At 36.7% G+C, this 21,443-nt stretch overlaps 1 pseudogene; it reads right to left on the reverse strand.

Annotated features, from left to right (window-relative positions):
• Positions 1-18,836: 18,836 nt before the first annotated feature.
• On the reverse strand, positions 18,837-19,431 carry LOC125924660 (MICOS complex subunit MIC26-like; annotated as a pseudogene).
• Between the last annotated feature and the right edge of the window lie 2,012 nt (positions 19,432-21,443).

The raw sequence follows: 21,443 nt of genomic DNA on the forward strand, positions 1-21,443 counted from the left end.
TTTTCTTGGTTACTGCTGTGTGTCAAGGTGCACATGTTTGTTTGCCTTGTTTTGTGTAGATAAAGTTATTTTTAATGGGAATCTTTGAGGCCAAAAGCTGCAAAATTGGTGGATATGGGTCAAGAAGTTAAAAGCTGTTAGAGTGCTCTCCACTTAACTCTGAGATTCCTGTGTCAAGATAAGTTGGTCCTGAAACAGGTTAGATTGATACTGGGTCACCTTCCAACCTCAAGAAAATTTCTGTGCAGTGAGGTACACTGTGAACACCACACAGCCTCTAACTCAGCAGTACATCCTCCTTAGATATTAGTTTAGCTCTGAGATACCCAAAGGCTTAGCTAAAAAAAAGGATGACATCCTTAAATTCCAAAGAGTTGAGTGTGTCACCTTCCAGCACACCCACTTATTTTATGTCTAAGAACTATGGTCCCAGAAGCTATAAATAGCTACAAAAATGACAAAATCTAAATAAAATAAGCTTAGAATTATAATGGCCATTATGGGGAACATTCTAATTAGAAAAGATTGTTCATTTAAGAAATGTATTTGAAAGGAAGTTTCCTGAATTAAACAGGATAGGATACCTATTTTAATTTCATGAAAACACAGTTATTTATTTGCATAAGTTCAATAAGAATCTGTTCTCCTTGTAACAGGATACAAGTGGAAACTTTGGCTATACAGTACCAAGGCTTTGGTCAGAATATCACGTTTGATAGAGATGTATGTAGACTCACATATGACCAGACAGCTTTAAGGAACTGCTTGGAAAAATTGGCCTTGCTTGTATCTTGTTTATAAGGTTCCCAGTAGCCTTACCAGATGAGTAATGAAGGTCACTTCCTGGCATGCCCAGGAAACTCAGGATATTTGGGGGGACTACCAGAAGAGAGAATTCACCCAAACTAGAGGTATTACAGTTAAAATCCAATGATGAGTCCTGGTTTGTCCTCTTGGCCTCTGGGACTTTTAAGAATTCAATCTGAGATTCCTTATGAAGAGTTCTAGCAAAATAGTCTATAAAAAGAGCTCATATGGTCAATCACAATTTTGGCTGCACTTATGTAAATAATTAGGCCAAGTTTAATTCAAAGAATTTAGTTTTAGTGTAATTATCTTGGTTAAAAAAATGGGGGTGATTATAGAGAGAAAAACTATATTGGCACTTTTGTAGACATTAGGTTCTAGTCCTGTTGATTGTTTTTGAGGGGTTTTTACAGACCTATAAAGTAGGATGGATCCTGAATTCTTGTTTTCTCAAGTGTCTGGCTACGTCTCTCCAAACTTTTAGAATTTTCTCCCACCCTTCTGTTTTGGAATCATTAAGAACACGGACTGTCCCCAAATCTCCTTGAAAGGGACTATACTGGGTCCTCCTCACTACCCATATAGCCCACAGACTTCAGAGCCTTGAATGTTGGGACCACATCTACCAATTAAAAAGGGAGTGCCGTCATAGGCTTCAAAATCAAACTGACAAAGAAGAGATGTAGCTGACATCGACGTAGACTGCTTCCTCCCTAGATGTCATATCAAGAACATTTTTCTTTTCATTCTTCCTTCTCTTTCTGACCAATCATTTTCCTAATTCTTACACCATGGAAGTCTTTATGCCTCTTTTGTCCATTTTTGCCTCTCTCTGGCCTAGAAAAATAATGATATCTCAAGCCATTGCCAAGGGGATAACCTTTCGGACTGCTGGATTTGTCATCAAAAACTGACCTGTCTGCAATGCTAGAATCCGTTAACAATGCCGCCTTTAGCAGGAGTGGTTTGCGCCATAATAGAATATATGTTTGTCGTGGTGGTTATCATTCTCCTTGGGGCTATGAATGCCTAGTTGGCTGGTGTAAAACTAGACAATGCCTCTTAGGTTATGTAACTTTGTGCCTGTTTGAAAACAAACTGAGACGCCTCAGTGGTCAACTCCCTTGGATTTCTATCACTGAGTTAGAAAGGTCATACCAGGAGATATTTATAATTCAGAATTTACTTCCTTTGGCAAGTCCCTACTTCCCTGTTTGGGGATGAGTACAAATGAGGCTATGATCAGGAATTTCTCCTTAACTCTAGAAAATATGGAAGAATCCTCTACAAAAGAGATAGCTGCCCCAAAAGATTCGTAGACTTTCTGGCCAAGGTCCGTCTTGATAATAGGACAGCCATTGATTATCTTTTAGTTGAACAAGGAGGTGTCTATGCTGTGACCAACACCATTTATTGCACCTGAATTAATATTTCTGGAGAAGTGTAAACTCAGCTACATGAGATCGTTGAACAAGCCAAGTGGCTTAAGGAAGTGACTCCTTCAATGCAGTCTTTCTTTGACTGATTTGATTTTGATTGGTTTGGATCTTGGGGACCATGGCTCTGAAGTACACTCCAGACATTGGGAATTACCCTGCTTATAATAATCATGGTAATCTCTCCAATGCACTGTATTTTCTCAAAAGCTTTAAATGCATGTTTGTGGCCACTGACCACCACGCAAATGATCCTGTTAGAACTGGAACATCAAAAAAGGAATGTAGAGAATGACTGACTAAAAAAAAAAAAAAAATGTGAACTTGAACTTTTGGCCTGTGAATAACACAGAGATTCAACAACCAAAAAATGTTATCTGTGAATACCACACAGAGGATCAAACAAAAAGTTTGAGAACTTCAGAGCAGTATCTGGGAATGATGCTCATGTCTTAAATTTTGATCACATCTCTTGGTTAACTGAGTCTGATCAACAAGGGGATATTGTTAAAAAAGAGACAACAGCCACAAAATGGAGTTACTTGCGCTAAGCCTGCATCACCAAACGGAGACTTAATACCTAACCTAGTTGCAATTTCAGTCTCTCTGGGAATGTAATTTTAACCAGTCAGACTGAAATTTCCTGGTCAGCACTAGTGAGGTAATCTGTCTGATAGGCTCCTGCTGTCCCCCAAAAGAAGGTGACCTTGCCCCAAACAATCCACTTTTGTTACTAATTGTCTTGTTGCCTCCTTCTGCTGATAAAAGTCTTCCATTTTGTATAGTTCTTCAAAGCTTCTAATTACTAGACAGATTCATGGATTGTTGAATAAAGCCAATAAAGTGTTTAAATTTACTCAAATGAACTATATTTTCTTAAACACTGTTAAATACTTCCTCCTTTGACATAATTGTTTGACTACTGTTAACATTTTACTACACAGGGAGGTACATACAGAACGAAGAGAGTGAGAATAGAGAAAATAAATGTCCTCAAACTTTGCATCTGTGCTTAGAAAAGCGAGAAATTTGTCAACAGTTGCCATCAGTGGATAATCAAGGGCATGAGATAGTGGTCTATTCCATGGGACACCAGAAACGTTGGCTTTAACAGCATGTTAGGCCAGTACTCAGCAGTTAGGCTACAGTGACTCCAGATACCCTTGTTGGTTTGTAAGTGGTTGCTTGGTGTAGGAACTGACTCTGAAATGGCTGAAGTTGGAATATTTCCTCTTCAGTGATATGATTCTGGAAAGTAGTCTATTATAATGCAAAGAGCATGAGCAGGAGCTAGGTCTAAATCAAATTCCAAACCTGCCAATAAGATATGTGTGACTTTAAGCACATTTCTTATCTTCTCTTTTGCTTCCACCTATTCCTCTGGAAAATGGAGAAATAAACTCATAGGATTGCTTCCATTAATGAGGCAATAAAACTAAAATACAAGTTCAGTGTCTGGAACATTGTTGGCACCTAATACTGGGTAACTGTTACTGTGGCCTGAAATGAAGTTTATCTTCCACTTCCTGGTACTTTCAGGATCTGATACTTTAGCCTCACTGTTAGGAAAAGCTGAGTGTCCTCAATTAACAGAGGCTTCCCTATATACTTCTTCTGTCATATCATTTGTAGTCTTGGAATAATAAAATTAGAAAGAGCTTGGAGAGAACCTATTTCCAAAGCTTTATAATGCACACTAAAAAATCTGACACCAAGGGGTTTGATATGACCAGCTGAGGAACCTACTTGGTACCTATCCCTTCCACATAGTAAGACTAAGCATGACCTTACTTTACTTTAACGGGGAAATAACATGACAATGTAGCAAACATAAAAGGTACAGTTTTTTTGTTTTGTTTTTCTTTTTTTAATATCACCCTTACAAGAATAAAATTTTCGCTATTGGGATGCCTGGGTGGCTCAGTCAGTTAAGCATCTGACTCTTGGTTTTGGATCAGGTCATGATCTCAAGCTTTGTGAGTTCAAGCCCTGCATCTGGCTGTACATTGAGAATGTGGAGTCTGCTTGGGATTCTCTCTCTGTCCCTCCCCTGCTTGCACTCTCCTCTCTCTCAAAATAAATAAATAAACCTTAAAAAAATAAAAATAAATGTGAAGTTCAGGTAAACAATTTTTAAAAAAAATTGTCTAATTCTTGTCCCTATAGAATAAATTACACAGAATTGTAATCATTTAGGTATTATTTTGAATGTTGCTTTTTATAGTTAATCACATGCCTATCATTTTTTTCAGTATTGTTATATAATTTTTAAAATTATACTTTTTAATGGCTGTATAATATTTAACTCGATGGAAGTATTATCTGAAAACATTTGCTGACAATTGAAAATTTTCTGTTGCTACCTATACAGCAATGGATATCAAGGCAAACAGTCTTTTCTTTATCATTCCATTAGATACATACTGAAATTTCAGATTCTTAGGTCAAAGAGTAAGGAAATTGAATGGATCTTGATATGTATTGCCAAATAACTACCAAAAATATTATGCTAATTTATAATAGCACCAACAATGTACATTAGATTCGCTGTAGCCACACCAATAATGAGTACTGTTTTTAAAATATTTGCTAATTTAATAGGTGTGAAAGGGTACCTCGTCATTTTAATGTAAATTTATTCAATAATTAGTGTGGCTGAACATTTTTTCTATGTGTTTACTTACATGTTAGGTTTTTTCTTGTGTCCATTGACTCTTCCTAGAAATTGTTTGTCTATTAAGATTAAAACAGTTACTTTCTAAGAAGTGTTTCCTTCAATGGTTTAATTTATTTTTAACTTTCTATTTTAAAAGGAAATTCACATTTCTGATAAAGAATTCACTGTAAAGTTCCAAGACTATCATAATCATCTGTCACTGTTGTCAAATCAACTTACATAAAAAGAAATACTAGAAAATCCCTTTATGTGTCAAAAGTATGCATATGCACTATATTTATTTCAGGTCCTAAGTATGTGATATGCAAAGAGTCAAGTGAGGTAAAACTACTTTACAGTTGATATTTGTAGTCCTTAGCGTTCTGTCGTCATATTATGAAAGACAATAATACGAGAAACTTTCATAGATTTTATAGAAGAAAGAGCCTTTCATAGATTTTATAAAGCACTTAAGAAGTGATTTTTAAAGTGGCTATTCAAGGAATAGAAAGGCTATTATGTGTATGCTTATTTATATTCAAGGGGCAAGATATTACTTATAAAACAGTATTGTTAAAATTTTTTAAAGAGTGAAGATTGATCTCTCCTCTCTTAGTTGCACTCCCAACTTTCTAAGTTTATTGTCTAGATGAATTCTTTTTACTCTGATGTTGGAGAGTTGAGAAATAGTAGATTTTTAAAGAGCAGTAGTAGACCATACCGACATATGACAAGATTCTATCTACCTTGGGCTTCTGAAGTGCCTTTAGAAACATAAGATTAAAAACAAAATCACCAGCTTGTAAGGCACTATTACTGACCATTTGGTCCAATTTATGTGTCTTTTCTACTACATCTGCTAAAAGTAGTATTTGAAACTATGCTTGAACATTACAGTGAAAGGGAATGTCCTCTTTCAGAGGCATCCAAATCCTAGGACAACTCTGAATGTTAGAAAATTCTTTTCTGCATAGAGTTAAAAGCTGTTTTGGTTTGTTTGTTAGTTTTTGGTTGTTGCTGTTGTTGTTGGTATCACTTAGTCATTAGTCTTGGTTTTACTCTAGAGATTTGTGGAACAAGTTCAGTCTCTCTTCCACATGACAGGCCTTCAAATATTTGAAACCAGCTCATGAACAAAAAACTGCAATGCAAAGCACAGAAGAAATGCCATAATTGTGGTTTAGAGATTTATTTCTTGAGGTGCTTCAAAGTGTGTAGAGATCAGGGGCGCCTGGGTGGCTCAGTCGGTTAAGCGTCCGACTTCAGCTCAGGTCATGATCTCACGGTCCGTGAGTTCCAGCCCCGCATCGGGCTCTGGGCTGATGGCTCAGAGCCTGGAGCCTGTTGCCGATTCTGTGTCTCCCTCTCTCTCTGCCCCTCCCCCGTTCATGCTCTGCCTGTCTCTGTCTCAAAAATAAATAAAAACGTTAAAAAAAAATTTAAAGAAAAAGTGTGTAGAGATCAAATCAGTTTAGGGAATTCAAGAGTATGTGACAATTAAGGTAGACTGAAGTGAGTGGTGGATTTTCCAAGGAGAGTGGACTGCAAAAGTGGAAACATGGAGTAAAGCAAGAATATGTCCCAGAAACAGTTCAGTTTGGCTGATGCATAGAAGTGTGAACTCTGAGAAGGAAACTGGGAAAAAGCATTATGAAAAGGCTTGTGCACAAGCAATTATTAAAGGTTTTAGAAGTAGGGGCTGAGCTCTGGGAAAGTCAACTGACCGTAGAACTAACAGGATTGATGGAAATGCAGAAAAATAGGATCAAGGACTATTCTCTTACAAAAGTGTAGTGAGCAGGCTATGAAGGCCTGAATGTGTGACAGAATTTGGAATGGGGAGGAGATGGATATGGAGTACAACGTATAGAACTTTGAAACAAATTTGAAACTAATTTAGTAGGTTGAGGAGAGGAGGAAAGAAAACAAGGGAAAGCAAGAAAGAAAAGATGACCCTAGTGTTTCACGTTACAGCTCTAGAAGAATGGCCATGCTAGAAACAAAGGTTGCAAAAAAGAGTAGTTTGCTGAGATTGGAGAAAGACAATGAGTTGCTTCGCAACAAGTAACCAAGAGTGTGGGATATATGATCAGCGGGCGTTTGAAAATGCAACTATGAGCCTCTATTTGACTCTGGAAAAGGGCCCCAGTCAGACCCCTGGCTGTCCCCAGGTCCAGCAGACACTGCCAATCAAGCAGGCAAGAGTGGGAGCAGAGAAGGAACCATGTGATATGGAAGAGTGGGGAAAAGGCCCATAAGTGTTGTGCAGAGTCCGCTGGTGTGGAAAGGGCTGAGAAGTGAGCAGTGAACAATCAAACAAAATATCATGTTGGTGAGGATTTAACTCTATGCGGGTCTACAAAGTCAGAGAGAATTGAGCACATTTAGTCAGGCAGGAACACAGACTGTGCTTGCTTATCTGTGAGAGAAGGATAACACTGTGCCTGCCTTCGTGGATTGTTGTGTCAATGAAAGGAAACTGTACGTAAGAAGCATCACACTGCCTAGAAGAGGTGAGCAAGTCATAAATACTGATTAATACTGTATGATATTATCAGATGACAGATAAACTCATTGTTCCTTATACTATGTAAACATTCAAAACTATCTTCCAAAATAGCTCATCACTTTCCTTGTTAAAATTGTAACCTTCCCAAATCATAATATTGTATAAGACAAAGAACATTTGACCAGGGATAAAGCCTCAGATTCCTAGTGTCAGCTGCTTGTAACCAACTTTGTGATCTTACCAAAGTTCTCTCTCTCTTTTTTAAGTTTATTTATTTATCTTGAGTGAGAGAGCATGAGTGAGGGAAGGGCAGAGAGCGAGGGAGAGAGAGGGGGAGACAGAGAGGGAGAGAGAGAGAATCCCAAGCAGTCTTCATACTGTCAGTGCAGAGCCCCACGCAGGGCTCGAAACCGTGAACTGTGAGATCATGCCCTGAGCCAAAGTCAAGAGTCAGATGCTTAACCAACTAGCCACCCAGGCACAGTTCTTTTTTTTTTTTTTTAAGTTTATTTATTTATTGAGAGAGAGAGAGAGAGAGAGAGAGAGAGAGAGAGAGAGAGAGAATTCCAAGCAGGCTCCTGTACTGCCAGAACCCACTTGGGGCTCAAACTCAGGAGCCCTGAGATCCTGACCTGAGCCAAAACCAAGAGCCAGCTGCTTAACTGACTGAGGCAACCAGGCATCCCCTTACTAAAGTTCTTTATCCCCTCTTGATATCTTCATCTTTCTATGAAAGGGGTAGGGCTTCTTGATCTCTAGAATATCTTTTATCTGTGAATGCAGATTCTGAGGTGTGGGTTTGCAAGACTGAATTTCTTACAGCACCACTTTGTGTTCCAGAAGCAAGAGGAAGCTGGAGTTTGGGTTTTCCGTGTTGAGATACCTGCTACCTTGGAGAGAAAAAAGGGGGTTGGATACATGTTTGGCCCTATTAAGGATCTTCCTTTCTTGCTCAGCACTCCCCTCCCCTCCCCTGTCACCACTGGCCACCACCTTGAGAGGATCACAACCAGTTTCACTGTGGACTTCAATCCTGTTTACATAGGTCACTCTAGGAAAATCCAGACTCTGAGGTCATCTGACCCCACAGATCTCATCCCTCATGGGATCACGTCTCTCACTTCTCTATTTCTCTGTGCATCCTCTTTTCTGACTATATCTGTCACCCACCCCCAGTTCCTGAACGCTTTTCAGTGGAACTCACAGTCCATTTTGAGCAACCTCTTTCCTTCACCCTCTTGCTTTGTTTGGCCCTGGCTTCTCCCTCAGACACTGCTTCTTCATGAGCCCTCTCAAGTTTTGGTTATTTTTCTCCTATAACCTCTTACCACGAGGCATGGAGGTAAGGAGAGCATTCTCCTTACTGCTCAATGCCACTTCCAGCCCATTCTCCCTCCCTCCTCCTCCTACTAGCTTCACATCCCATGTCACCAAACCATCCACCAGTCCTTGCCACTGTCATCTGCAAACTCTAAAGTCATCTTTCCTCATTCATTGAAGTGCTTAACTCCAGGTTCACTGACACTATTCCCAACACTATTTCATAATTCTTGGTGATCTTAATAACCCTGTAATGATCCCTCTAATATCCTGGGTTTTGTTTGGTTTTGTTCTTTAGCTCCTTAAGCTTCTTCTCTCCAAGGATTTTGTCCTCCAGCCCATCTCAGTCACTCGCTCACATGGTTATATTCTGTACCTTGTATTTGCCAACACCTGGCACCTGTCTATAATCTCAGTTTCAGGAATTCTAATCTGTAAGTCTCAGCTCTAATTTTTAGCTTTCTCCCTCACATACCCAACTCCAACAATTTATTGGTTTTATGGAAACCTATATCATATGATCCTTCTACCCTTTTTTCACAGCTCCCTCCCCTCAGGATCTCACTTTCTTACCCATGATAATTTCTCATAATAATCATTATCATCAGTCCCTTGGGCATTCCCTAAACTCCTTTGCTACCGTCTCACTTTGTGTACTTGCCTGACAAAAGCTCAAATCTAGTTACATCCAAATATCCACCTATCCCATGCTTGTATCCACAAAACTGAATGGGCCAAAGAAAAATGCACAATTAGTGCACTCTAACATCAAATGTGATCCTAGTCCTAATTTTATTTCCTTCCCTTTATCCTCATGTTTCCAAGACATCCTTTTGTATTCTCACTCTTTTTAAAAAAATTTTTTTTAACGTTTATTTATTTTTCAGACAGAGAGAGACACAGCATGAACGGGGGAGGGGCAGAGAGAGAGGGAGACACAGAATCGGAAGCAGGCTCCAGGCTCCGAGCCATCAGCCCAGAGCCCGACGCGGGGCTCGAACCCGCGGACCGCGAGATCGTGACCTGAGCCGAAGTCGGACGCTCAACCGACTGAGCCACCCAGGCGCCCCATTCTCACTCTTAGCAGTGACTACTCCAATACACTGAGGAAATAGTGGCAAATGGAAGAGAATATCCATATTCCTACTACCCATCTTCCCACCTACCCACACCTGTACTCCATATACTCAGCCTTCTAGCTTATTGCTGAAAATGAGCTATTTGTGCTCCAGTTTATAGCCAGTTTATAGCCAAGCCCTCCACCTGTGTACCAGATGTCATCCACTCTTCCTGACTCAGGTTTTTGCTCAAAAGTTACTATCAGTGAGTCCTTCATTGACAGCCTTCTTTAAAATTTCACTCCACTTTATATTATTTAGTCTCCTCCCAAGATTCATTAATTTCTTCATTTTGCTTGCCAGCATTTCACATAGTGTACATTGTGATTATGTATTATGGGTATCACCTTACCACCCCTTGGGAATGGAAGCCCCATGGGCTCAGGGGATCTTGTCTGTTTTATTCACTGATGTATCTCCGGTGTCTAGAAGAGTTCCTAGAACACAGTAAAAATTGTTGTATGGAAGAATGAGGAATGAGTTCTGTTTTGGGGAGTAAGTCAGATGTGGCCATGGGTAAACATGTGGACATTTTCAATGGAAATTATAACGACACTTTAGGGTAACTATGTAGTTTATTTAACACAAAGTTGAAGTCACAAGAACGAATAAGGATGCGAAGAAAACAGATTAGAGAGAGGACACCCATTTGGTGAGATGTTTACATTGAATTATGAAAACACCTGTGTCTAAAATAATAGCCCTGCTCCCATTATGATACTGTATTCAACAGGCTGTGGATATTTTTTTATTAAACCCTATTAGTATATAAATATAATTCTCTAAGCCCAGAAGTATGCTGATCACTTTTGACACTGAAAAACAGAAAGGTATAGCCAATTTAGGTAGCAAAGGTAAAAACAAGTTAATAGCAAGCGCCACAGAGCCAGTCAGTCTCAAATCCTGCAAGGCCATTTTTGGTGAGACTTTTTACCGTGAAATGGCCTTTTGAACCTTGACCTCCTTAAGGTTAGCATGTTATTGCATTAAGTTCTATAAAATGAAACATATTTAATTACCAACGTATTTTAATGTGTACGTAATGCATTATATTGCAATGCACATATGTGTTTGTCCATATTTTAAATAAATTTCAATTAGATTTTATCTCAGAGCCACTGAACCTTTGTATTTGAGCACAAGGCACCATATATTCAACTGGTGGTTTTTGTTTCAGTTGGTGGTACTGACCTGATCGTTTTAATGACTTTTTAATGAAAAGTTTTCATCAAATCAGTGTATTTTGTTTTTTAATGCTGTGCTTCCTTGAAAATTCCTCTTTAAAAGTATTCTTGCAGGTAGCGTAATTCTGACTTGGCCCCCTTGCATATTGTCTAGGGATTGGTGTGGTGATGGTAACATTATATATCAATGTAAACGAATCCAATCCTGAGTCAATCTGCCATGATGGGCCCCAAATCAGCCAGTCTTTACTGGTCTACCTCCACAATCTCAGAGGAGGCAAAGATTTTGGGTGAGAAGCATAATTTTCTAGTTTTTTGGTTCTAGTTACTCTCAAAAGTAACTAAATTTATTTGGAAAAGTTTCATGAGAGAACAATGTCTGGCTAACTGCTCTTATCTTGACTCTTTTATTGTTTTGATTCAGTTTAAGCCATCACCTTCTCTTAGGGCGAGGGAGAAAGTCCTCAGTGTTCTTGAAGCCCTGTGATGGCTCCTGTGAACATTGTAGGACATAACCATATTGTAGGTTCTAGATATTAACGTCTCGTGCTCTAAAAAATAAAGTAAAACAATATTTTCGTTTTCTAAAATCCAATATAGATATTTGCTTGTGTTTTGGAGATAAATATCAATTTTTAGATTTTGAAGAGGAAAACGAATTACTAATGATAAAATATAAAGTCTTTTGGAGAACCTGGGTGGCTCAGTCGGTTAGGCGCCCGACTTCACCTCAGGTCATAATCTTGGTTTCGTGGTTCGTGGGTTTGAGCCCTGCGTCGGGCTCTGTGCTGACAGCTCAGAGCCTGGAGCCTGCTTCAGATTCTGTGTCTCCCTCTCTCTCTGCCTCTCCCCCATTCACTTTCTCTCTCTCTCTCAAAAATAAACATTAACAAAATTAAAAAAATAAACTTTCTAATCTAGTTCACGATTTTTATCTTTTTCTTAACAAAACAGCAGAAATTCACATTGTACAGCAGAAGATACTGGAATATAAAGAGATGTAAGTTTTACAAACCATAGAAGCCATAGATTCTCGGAAACTTATCCTAATAAGTAAAGCAGAACTTTATTCAGTATTAATCAAAACTTGTTTGCTTTTTGATGTTTAAGAATTAAAATACCAGTTAGCTGATGCCTTTGAATACTTTCTGAAACTCAGTGGTATTGGTACTCTGATATTTTGAGTTGGTACCACAATTTCAACTAAGTTAAATGGATTTTCATTTCATGTAATGTTTTTCAAACTTTAATATGCACATAAACCACTTGGGGATCTTGTCAAATTAAAGATTCTGATTCTGTAGTTCTGTGGTGTGGCCTGAGATTCTAATAGACTACCCAGTGAGAAAAATGCATGGATCATACTTTGAGTAGTAAGGATTTAGGGGACAATTAGGGTAATCTTATTTAGGTTATTAATTTTACTATTGTTTTATTAAATTAAATTGTTTCATTATTTAATAGCTAATGCTATTTGTGAGTGCTATATGCTTTGTGAAACATAATTTAAATAGTTTATGGCCACAAAATTATTGTCGTCTACAATGCCTCATTATTAAATGTAATTTTTCAGCTACATAACTTGCATCTTTTTTTTTACATTAGTTACAACACAAGGTAATAAGTAATCTAAAGTAAGATTGTCATCTTTATGAGTTTATTTCATCAATGTTTCAGAGAAAAACAAGTTTAATTTCTTCGGTTAAAAAAAAAGTAGCATCGTTATTTTGGTCGAGACTGTCAAAACCTGGTATAACACTTGAGTGGGTAGGTCTATTAAGTTTTTGCATGTTAAATCTCTTCGATGGGATATCAGTGGGAAATGATTAATTAAGGAAAATTAAAAGGAATCAAAATTGAAGATAAAGATACACAGAGTTGAATTTGGAAGTGCTATAGTTGAGCAGAAATATTACTTCTTGACATTATTTTTCTGATACAAAGTTAAAGACTATTTTTAGTTAGGCAAATGTCACAGTATTGTTTGTATCATGCTTAAGAGCCCTGTTTAATCTTGGTGGCACACTTACTACATAAAGTTTTGTTTTCCTATGCACAATACACTAACAACCCAAAGTAGAGGTTTCTTAGGGGATTCCACAGTAAATTGCAAACCAGTGATACAGGTTGACTTGGAGAAAAGCCTGATGTTGTAAATACTTGGATTTGAGAAGGAAAAACTTGAGCTTATTTTATAGAAACTCATATCTATAGATGGACTGTAAAGCACTATAGGTCCTCAAATTTATCAAATCCACATAACCTTTCTTCTCTTGGGATTGATTTTGGCCTGATGGAAGATATATTGTGCTACAAGGCATTGGTGATTAGAGCAAGATGGCAGAAAATGTTATTGAAGAAGAATACACCTGCTGGGAGCAGGAATGAAAAGCACTGAAAGGAATAAGGATACATGTGGTCAACAAGGAAAGCAGTGTGATGTGGACAATGTCCGTGTCAACAGGGTATACACCACCCAAATCAGCTGTTTTGTAAAGTTAATTATAGTTGCATAATAGCTTTACAATGTGATCATCAACCAGTTGCAGTATCTTACAGGATGTGAGGAAAAACATGATGGTTACAGTGGGAACAGAGTCAACTCAAAAACCGAATGTATGGTGATTATATTCATAAACTCAGATGTAACATCTGTATGAATCTAAAGTAGATGTATTTTCATTTTCAAGGATGATATTTTTGATTTTTGGCTAAACAAACGCACAAACATCTATAAAAATAGCAACTGAATTATGTGACGAGTATGGTACTGATCCTGGCGATAAGTATATATATAAGTGTTACTATAACTTGGTTAAGATTATAGTCCGTAAGTAGGCAGTAGAGCAAAATTGAATATCCCTTACTCCAAAAATTCATTTTGAAACTATAGAATAAAAAAGTGTATAAATTCTTACCATGCACAAAATAGAGGTAAAGGATTCTATCCACTCCATTTGTACATGTTCATAAGAATTTGTTTAAGCTGAAATGAAACTTATTCCTAATAGCTGGTTCAATTATAGCTTGATTCTAGGCTCTAAATGAGAATATGCATGTTTGAGGTAGAGGAAAAGGAAAAAGAACATTGGGTTGAAATGAACTGAGACATTAGCTTTTATTTAATTCTAGGCTGTCAAGAATTTCTATAAGGCCTTTTTTTTTTCCTGAGGGCATTATGTAGGTTCATAGCCAGTAGCCTGCCTTCAGATGAATTTCATATTTATGTTAGGAAAGGGACAGACTTTTTTGGCTGTTTAATGCTATAGATTGGGAAATAATAGCTGGCTATTTTAGTCTTTACTTATCTCTCAACTCATCCTAAAGATACTAAAATAAATAGCATAGGTATTTCTTTGGTAAGATTTCTTACTGGACAGAAGCCAAAAAGTTCGAGTGGTGGTAAAATTATGAAAATGTACACAATTTATGATGGCTTAATGCTGCTTAAAAGATAGTCAAATGCTAAAGCATTAAGGTTAATCACATCTTCAATGGGAACTATAACCTCAGAAGAACAAATCAAGTGATAATTCCCCTAGAACTAGCACTATTGCTAATGTTTTAGTAGTTTACTATTATATTTTAGAAATTAACTCCAGGGGTGCCTCATGGCTCTGTCGGTTGAGCATCCAACTCTTGTTCTCTGCTCAGGTCAGGGTCTCACAGTTTGTGAGTTCTAGCCCCACTTAGGTTTCTGCACTGACACTGCAGAGCTTTCTTGGGGTTCCCTCTCCCCGACTCTTTGCCCCTCTCCTGCTTGCACACTCACTCTCTCTCTCTCATGCTCTCTCAAAATAAATAAATAAACTTAAAAAAATAAGTCCAGTATTTAAAAATATATGACCCAAAATGTTGTCCAGTCTTTAAAAAATAATAGCATTTTGAAAATCATAAGCATCATGTGAGAAGGCAAAATTGACATTAAGACCATAATCTAGAGATAGTCACTATTAATATTTTCTTGTATTTCCATTTTTTTCCTATCAGAGAAATTGAATATTTTAATTGCTTCACTCTTCATTGAAATTTTATTACATATATGGGAATAATTTTTCTCAGAGAACAAACATCCCTGGAAATCAATGGGAAAATACTATTTGCTTTAATGAAAAATTTTCTGGAAGACATTTCTTATGTTGAGTAATGTTTATATATATATATATTTGGTTCTATGATATGTGACACATGCTGGGGATATATCTTGTATCTGTTCACTTCTTTCCCTCTCCACTAATGTTGTTCTAGTTCAACATTATCTCTTGCCTGAAGTACTGAAATAATTTCCTAACTTTCTTTTTTCTTCAGTCGTTTTTCTTTCAATCTTGTACTTCTGTAATCATTATGTTCACAGCAGTGGTGATATTTAAAAACTGAAATAAGATTGTACCACTGCTCTTTAAAATCTATCAGTGGCCTTTTAACTGAGAATTAAATCCAAACTCTGACCTTGTCAAACAAAACTACATTACCCGATCCCTATCCTCTTCTCTGACTACATTTGATGCTACTCTCTCCTTTATTCACTGCCCTCAATCCATTCAGATCTCCAACTTCTGTGTCCATTTTTATAATTTGTATATTTCAAGGAATTTTCCCTTTTTATTTTAGTTGTTGAACTTATTGGCATAAAATTCATATTTCCCTACTCTTCCTCAAATGTTTGTAGGATCTGTAGTGATGTGTCCATTTTCATTCCTGGTATCAGTGATTTCTGTTTTTTTTTAATCAATGTAATTAGAAATTTATTTTTTTTTTTCCCCCCCCCCCCAAACCAGATTTTATTTTATGGATTTTCTCTATTGTGTTTCCATTCCATGTTTCATAGGTTCTTCTCCCACCCCCCCATTTTTTTTTAAAGATTCCCTGTTTTATTTTTATTATTTACTTCTTTCTACATATTTTAAGTTTAATTTGCTTTTTCTAATGTTCTTAAAGGGAAATTTATTTTTATTTTATATTTTTTATTTTGAGAGAGAGAGAGACACAGGCATGTGTGTGAGCAGGAGAAGGGCTGAAAGGATAAAGAGAGAGAGAGAGAGAGAGAGAGAGAGAGAATCCTAAGCCCTAAGCAGACCCCATGATCAGCACAGAGCCCAGTGTGGGGCATGAGAAAGTGGGGGCATGCCCAGTGTGGGGCATGGTGTCTCACCACCATGAGATCACAACCTGAGCCAAAATCAAGAGTCAGATGCTTAACTGACTGAGCCACCCAGGCACCCCTTAAATGGAAATTTAAAGATTTTTTTCTTTTCTAACCTAATTATTGAAAGCTATAACTATCCCTCTAAGCACTACCTTAGCTATATCCCACAAATTTTCACATATTTTGTTTTTGTCATGGTTTATTTTAGTTCAAAATACTTTAAAATATTCTTTTTGATTTCTTCTTTGACTCATGGGTTATTTATAAGTATTTTATTTAATTTCCAAATATTTGTAGGGTTATCCAGATATATTTCCAATATTAATTTATATTTTAATTCTATTTGCAGAGGATACACTATGTATGATTTTAATTTTTTAAAAGAAAAATTTTTTTTTAAATTTTTTTTTTCAACGTTTTTTATTTATTTTTGGGACAGAGAGAGACAGAGCATGAATGGGGGAGGGGCAGAGAGAGAGGGAGACACAGAATCGGCAACAGGCTCCAGGCTCTGAGCCATCAGCCCAGAGCCTGACGCAGGGCTGGAACTCACAGACCGCGAGATCGTGACCTGGCTGAAGTCGGACGCTTAACCGACTGCGCCATCCAGGAGCCCCGAAAATTTTTTTAACATTTATTTATTGTTGAGAAACACAGAGAGACAGAGCACGAGCAGGGGAGGGGCAGAGAGAGAGGGAGACACAGAATCTGAAGCAGGCTCCAGGCTCTGAGCTGTCAGCACAGAATCTGATGTGGGGCTTGAACCCTCAAACCGCAAGATCATGACCTGAGCCAAAGTCAGACGCTTAATTGACTGAGCCACCCAGGTGCCCCTGATTTTAACACTTTTAAATTTATTGAGACTTATTTTATGACTCAGCATGTGAGTTATCTTGGTAAATGTCCTGTGTGCATCTGAGGAGAATGTGTATTCTGTAGTTTTTGAGTGTGTTGTGCTATAAATGCCAATTAGGTAGTTGGTTGATAATGCTGTTTAAATTTTCCTTATCCTTACTGATTTTCTGTATGTATATTCTATAAGTCATTAAGAGGGGGATTGAAATCTTCACCTATAGGTATGGATTTGTCTTTCTCCTTTAAGTTTTGTCAATTTTACCTTCATGTATTTTAAGGTGTTATTAGTCACATATAAGATTATTATGTATTCTTGGTTAATGGATCCTTTTATCATTATGAAATGTTCTTTATCTCTAATAATATCACTGTCTTAAAGCATGCTAATAGTCTTTGTCTGATATTAATATAGCTACTCCAGCTTTTTTATGTTTAGTGTTTACATGGTATATTCTTTCTAGCCTTTTACTTTTAGCCCATCTCTGTCTTTATAATTTAAAATGGCTTTCTTATAGTCAGCATATAGTTGGGTCTTGCTTTTTCACCCAGTCTCAAAATCTGCTTTTCATTATATGTTTAGACTATTTAATAATGTAAGTATTGATATGGTTAAGTTTAAGTCTGCTATCTTATTACTTATTTTCTATTTATTTCACTTGTTCTTTCTCCTTACATAATTTTGAATTAATGGAGCAATTTTTAGTATTCAATTTTATCCATTGTATTTGTTTATTAGCTATATCCTTTATTCTTTTAGTGGTTGTTCTGTGGTTTACAATATGTGTGTAACCTATTACAGCTTATATTCATCTAATATTATACTACTTCATGTATAATGTTATGATAACATTCATTTTCTACATGTTGACTTTATGCATTTTTTACATATATTTTACTTTGACACATGCTATATACCTAACAGTATATTGTTGCTTTAAATAGTCAATTGTCTTTTAAAGAAATTTTTACAAATAAGAAAAACTTTTTATATCCCAATATATTACCCTTGCTTACGCATTCATTTGTGTCAATTTCCATCTAGTATTATTTTCCTTCATTCCAAACAATTTTTTTTATCATTTATTTTAGAGTGGGTCTGCTAGCTCCAAACTCTCTTAGCTTTTGTTTGTCTGAAAATGTCTTTATTTCCTTTCCATTTTGCAAGATATTTTGGCTAGTTATAGAATTCTAAATTGCCATATTTTCTTTCAGCACATTAAAGATGTCACTGTGTAGTCTTCTTCCTTGAAATGTTTCTTGGTAAAAATTGGCAACTATTCATATCTTTGTTCTCTTCTATGCAGTGTTTACTCTTTCTCCACTTGCTTTTAAAATTTTGTTTAATAACGACAAATGTCTTTATGATGTTTTTTTCTTGTGGGTTTCTTTGTGTTATTTTGGAGTTTGATGAGCTTATTGCGTCTGTATTTTTAGTTTTCATCAAATTTAGAAAGTTTTCAACAGATTTTTTATTTTTCTGTTTCCCTCTTTATGTGTCCCTAATCACATAGATTTTTTTTAAATTGGAATTTTAATTGTGCACATAAAAAACAGCATGAGAACAAGGAGTCCTATGGCTGGACATTATCTCTAGATGCAAGGATTTCCAATTAGTCCACTTGTAGTTTGGCATCAGCCAAGATAATTAAGAAGTCTAGTATTGTTTTTCTTGAAGAAGAAAACCAATTTACTACATTCAGTACTGACTTCTATAGCATGTTTTTTTCTGTAGAAATACTGGTTTACTGCATAGAGTTTTCAATGTTTTCCTATAGCAGATTAAAATAAGCAGAGCCTGGAGAATTTTACTTGTTTCCAGGTGAAGTCTTAACATTTACTACCTTTTAAAATTTCTCTTTCCACAAATCTTCTCCAACTATGTATCCTCATAAACCTCAGTCATATAATTTCTCCCCACTGACTGTACAAATATGATGGCTTATTGTGGATAATAAAGAGAGGCAGTTAATCCCATGAACCCAGGTGGATACACCAGCTTCTTTATTTTTGAATCACTAGCCAAAAGAAGTCCAGCAATGTCAGCAAAACCAATGACATCAAGTCTTGGAAAAAATCCAGGAGGCAATTTTGGAGATATTCATAACTGTCTAACCCCCATTGGACCAAGTTCTGTATGATGGGCTTAGTTTGTGAATATATTTTCTGACACCAACTTATATATGGCTTACAATAATGTCAGAGTTATGAGGTGCTTTCTTCAAGTTGGGCCCTTGGCTCCTCCACATATTTAGATTGACCCTCAGGAATGGAGTAGAGTGAAAGCTCATTAACCTTCATGGAAGTTTTGTGAGGTGAGTCATTTTTAGGTGATGCATAGACTTTGAAAGTGAGCAGACTCAGGCTGGCCAGCCCCACAGACCTCTGAATTACCTTGAACATGTTGCTGGCAGAGGTGGCTCCAGTGTAATTACATGAATTTTAGACCATTTGATATTTTCATAGAGATCAATGAGACTTTTACTTTTATTCTCTGGGAATTGTTCTTAGAATTTTGTTGCTGTGTGCTTTGGATTTGATAATTTTTAATGTTATGGTTTCAAATGTACTGATCTTTTCTTCTTCAGTGTCTAATGTACCCATCTATTTATTTCAGATAGTGTTTTTCAGTTTTGAAGTTCAAGAATAGTTTATATCCCTCTCCTCACTATGCTTTTCTATTTCTTTAAGATTATAAGCATATTTATAATAGCTGTTTAGAAATTCTTGGTTAGTAAGTCCTTCGTCTATGATATTTGTGGGCCTGCTTCTATTGACTGATTTTTCTTCTGGCTCTGGCTTACAATTTGCTGCTTCTTCATTTATCTTGAGTGCCTGGATATTGTTATTTTTCTTTAACAATTTTCTTTCTTTGCCAGGTAGTTAATTTATTTGCAGTGCAACTTAATCCTTTTGGATCTAAAGAAACCTTTATTCTCGGACTATTTCTAAGGCATCCCTAATTATTAGCCCTGTTTCAAATGCATGGCACTTCTCTACTGAACCATTCTGCTGAATGCCCCAGGTATTCAACAAACTCTCTCTGCTTGGCTTGTGGGAATTCAAATGTCTCCCTGCTCTGCATGAACTCTGGAAATCATTGAGCCCCCCCACGCCCACCCCAAGTACTATTGTTTGGCATTTGGGAAGTTTTAACTTGAACATAATGCAATTTTGTATTCAAACAAGGACACAAGGAGACCCCTCTTCAGGTTTTTGGAGTTCTTTTTACATATAGCTCCATCCTCTCTAGTACTCTTTTATGCCAAGTCCAGCTGCTTCAACCTTGCTTAGCTTTTGTTCTTTCTTTCTCTGAAAAATGGTCTGTAAACTTTAAACAGAAAGCTGTGACAATGGTAGAAATCACTTTATGTGTTTCTCTTCTCTTAGGGGTAAAAATCTTGCAGTGCTTGTTTTTAAATGACTGAAAACAAGTTTTTCTCATATATTTTGTCCAATATTCAAATTGTTTACCATGGGAGATCAAGTAGCTTGCTGAAAGCACAAATCAGGAGCAGAATTTTCCATCAGCCATGTTGGCCTTTCTTTTCAGTTCTTTAAAAGAAAACATAATCAAGTTAGTATTTGCCTTAAAACTATTGCACTTATTCTTTCTGCTTAGAAAAGTCTTCCCAGGCATGTCTACAAGCTACCTCCTTCTCATTCCTTATTTTCCAAAAGAAGCTTTTCTTGACCATACTATTTAAAGGCATTATTTATAATTTTAATTCTTTCCTCTTTTCTTTCATAAAATTTATTGCAGTCTAATTATCTCTTAATTTTTTTTACATGTGTAATGTCACCTCTCCCCTTGCTATGTAAGCTCCACAAGGAGTGAAACTTGTACTCCTATATTCCTTAGCTTCTTGAATGGTACTTGGCCCATAGGCAGGAGCCAGGAAACATTTCCTGAATTTAAGTATGAATAAAGGTAGTAGCTAGCCATATACTCTGAAGTTGTAAGGTAAGGAGGTGCTAAGCAACATAGTACTGGAGGCCTACACAGTAGAGTAAGTTATGCTTATTTTTCCTGTAAAATCTTCTTTTTCATGAACAGTAAAGAGAATTGAATACATTATTTTCACAAGAAAAAATGTGACTTTAGATTCTAGATATTTAGCTATGTTTGATACTGGTCTCTCCTCCTTATGAATCTAAATTTGCCATACTCTTATTAGTTACATTATAAGTATGGTCTGTGGCAGTTCTTTGAAATAGAGATGCTTAACTATTTTCTGAAATTAACCTTCTTTATTAAAATATATTGGTATGGTGGCATCTCAGTTTGGGTTGCTATATCCAAAATACCATAGAATGAGTGGCCTTAACAATAAACATTATTTCATATAGTTTCAGAGGATGGGAAATCCAAGATCAAGGTGTCAGCAAATCCAGTGACTGATGAGGATACTTTT

Source organism: Panthera uncia, chromosome F2 (assembly GCF_023721935.1).
Source record: "Panthera uncia isolate 11264 chromosome F2, Puncia_PCG_1.0, whole genome shotgun sequence".
NCBI classification, from domain to species: domain Eukaryota; kingdom Metazoa; phylum Chordata; class Mammalia; order Carnivora; family Felidae; genus Panthera; species Panthera uncia.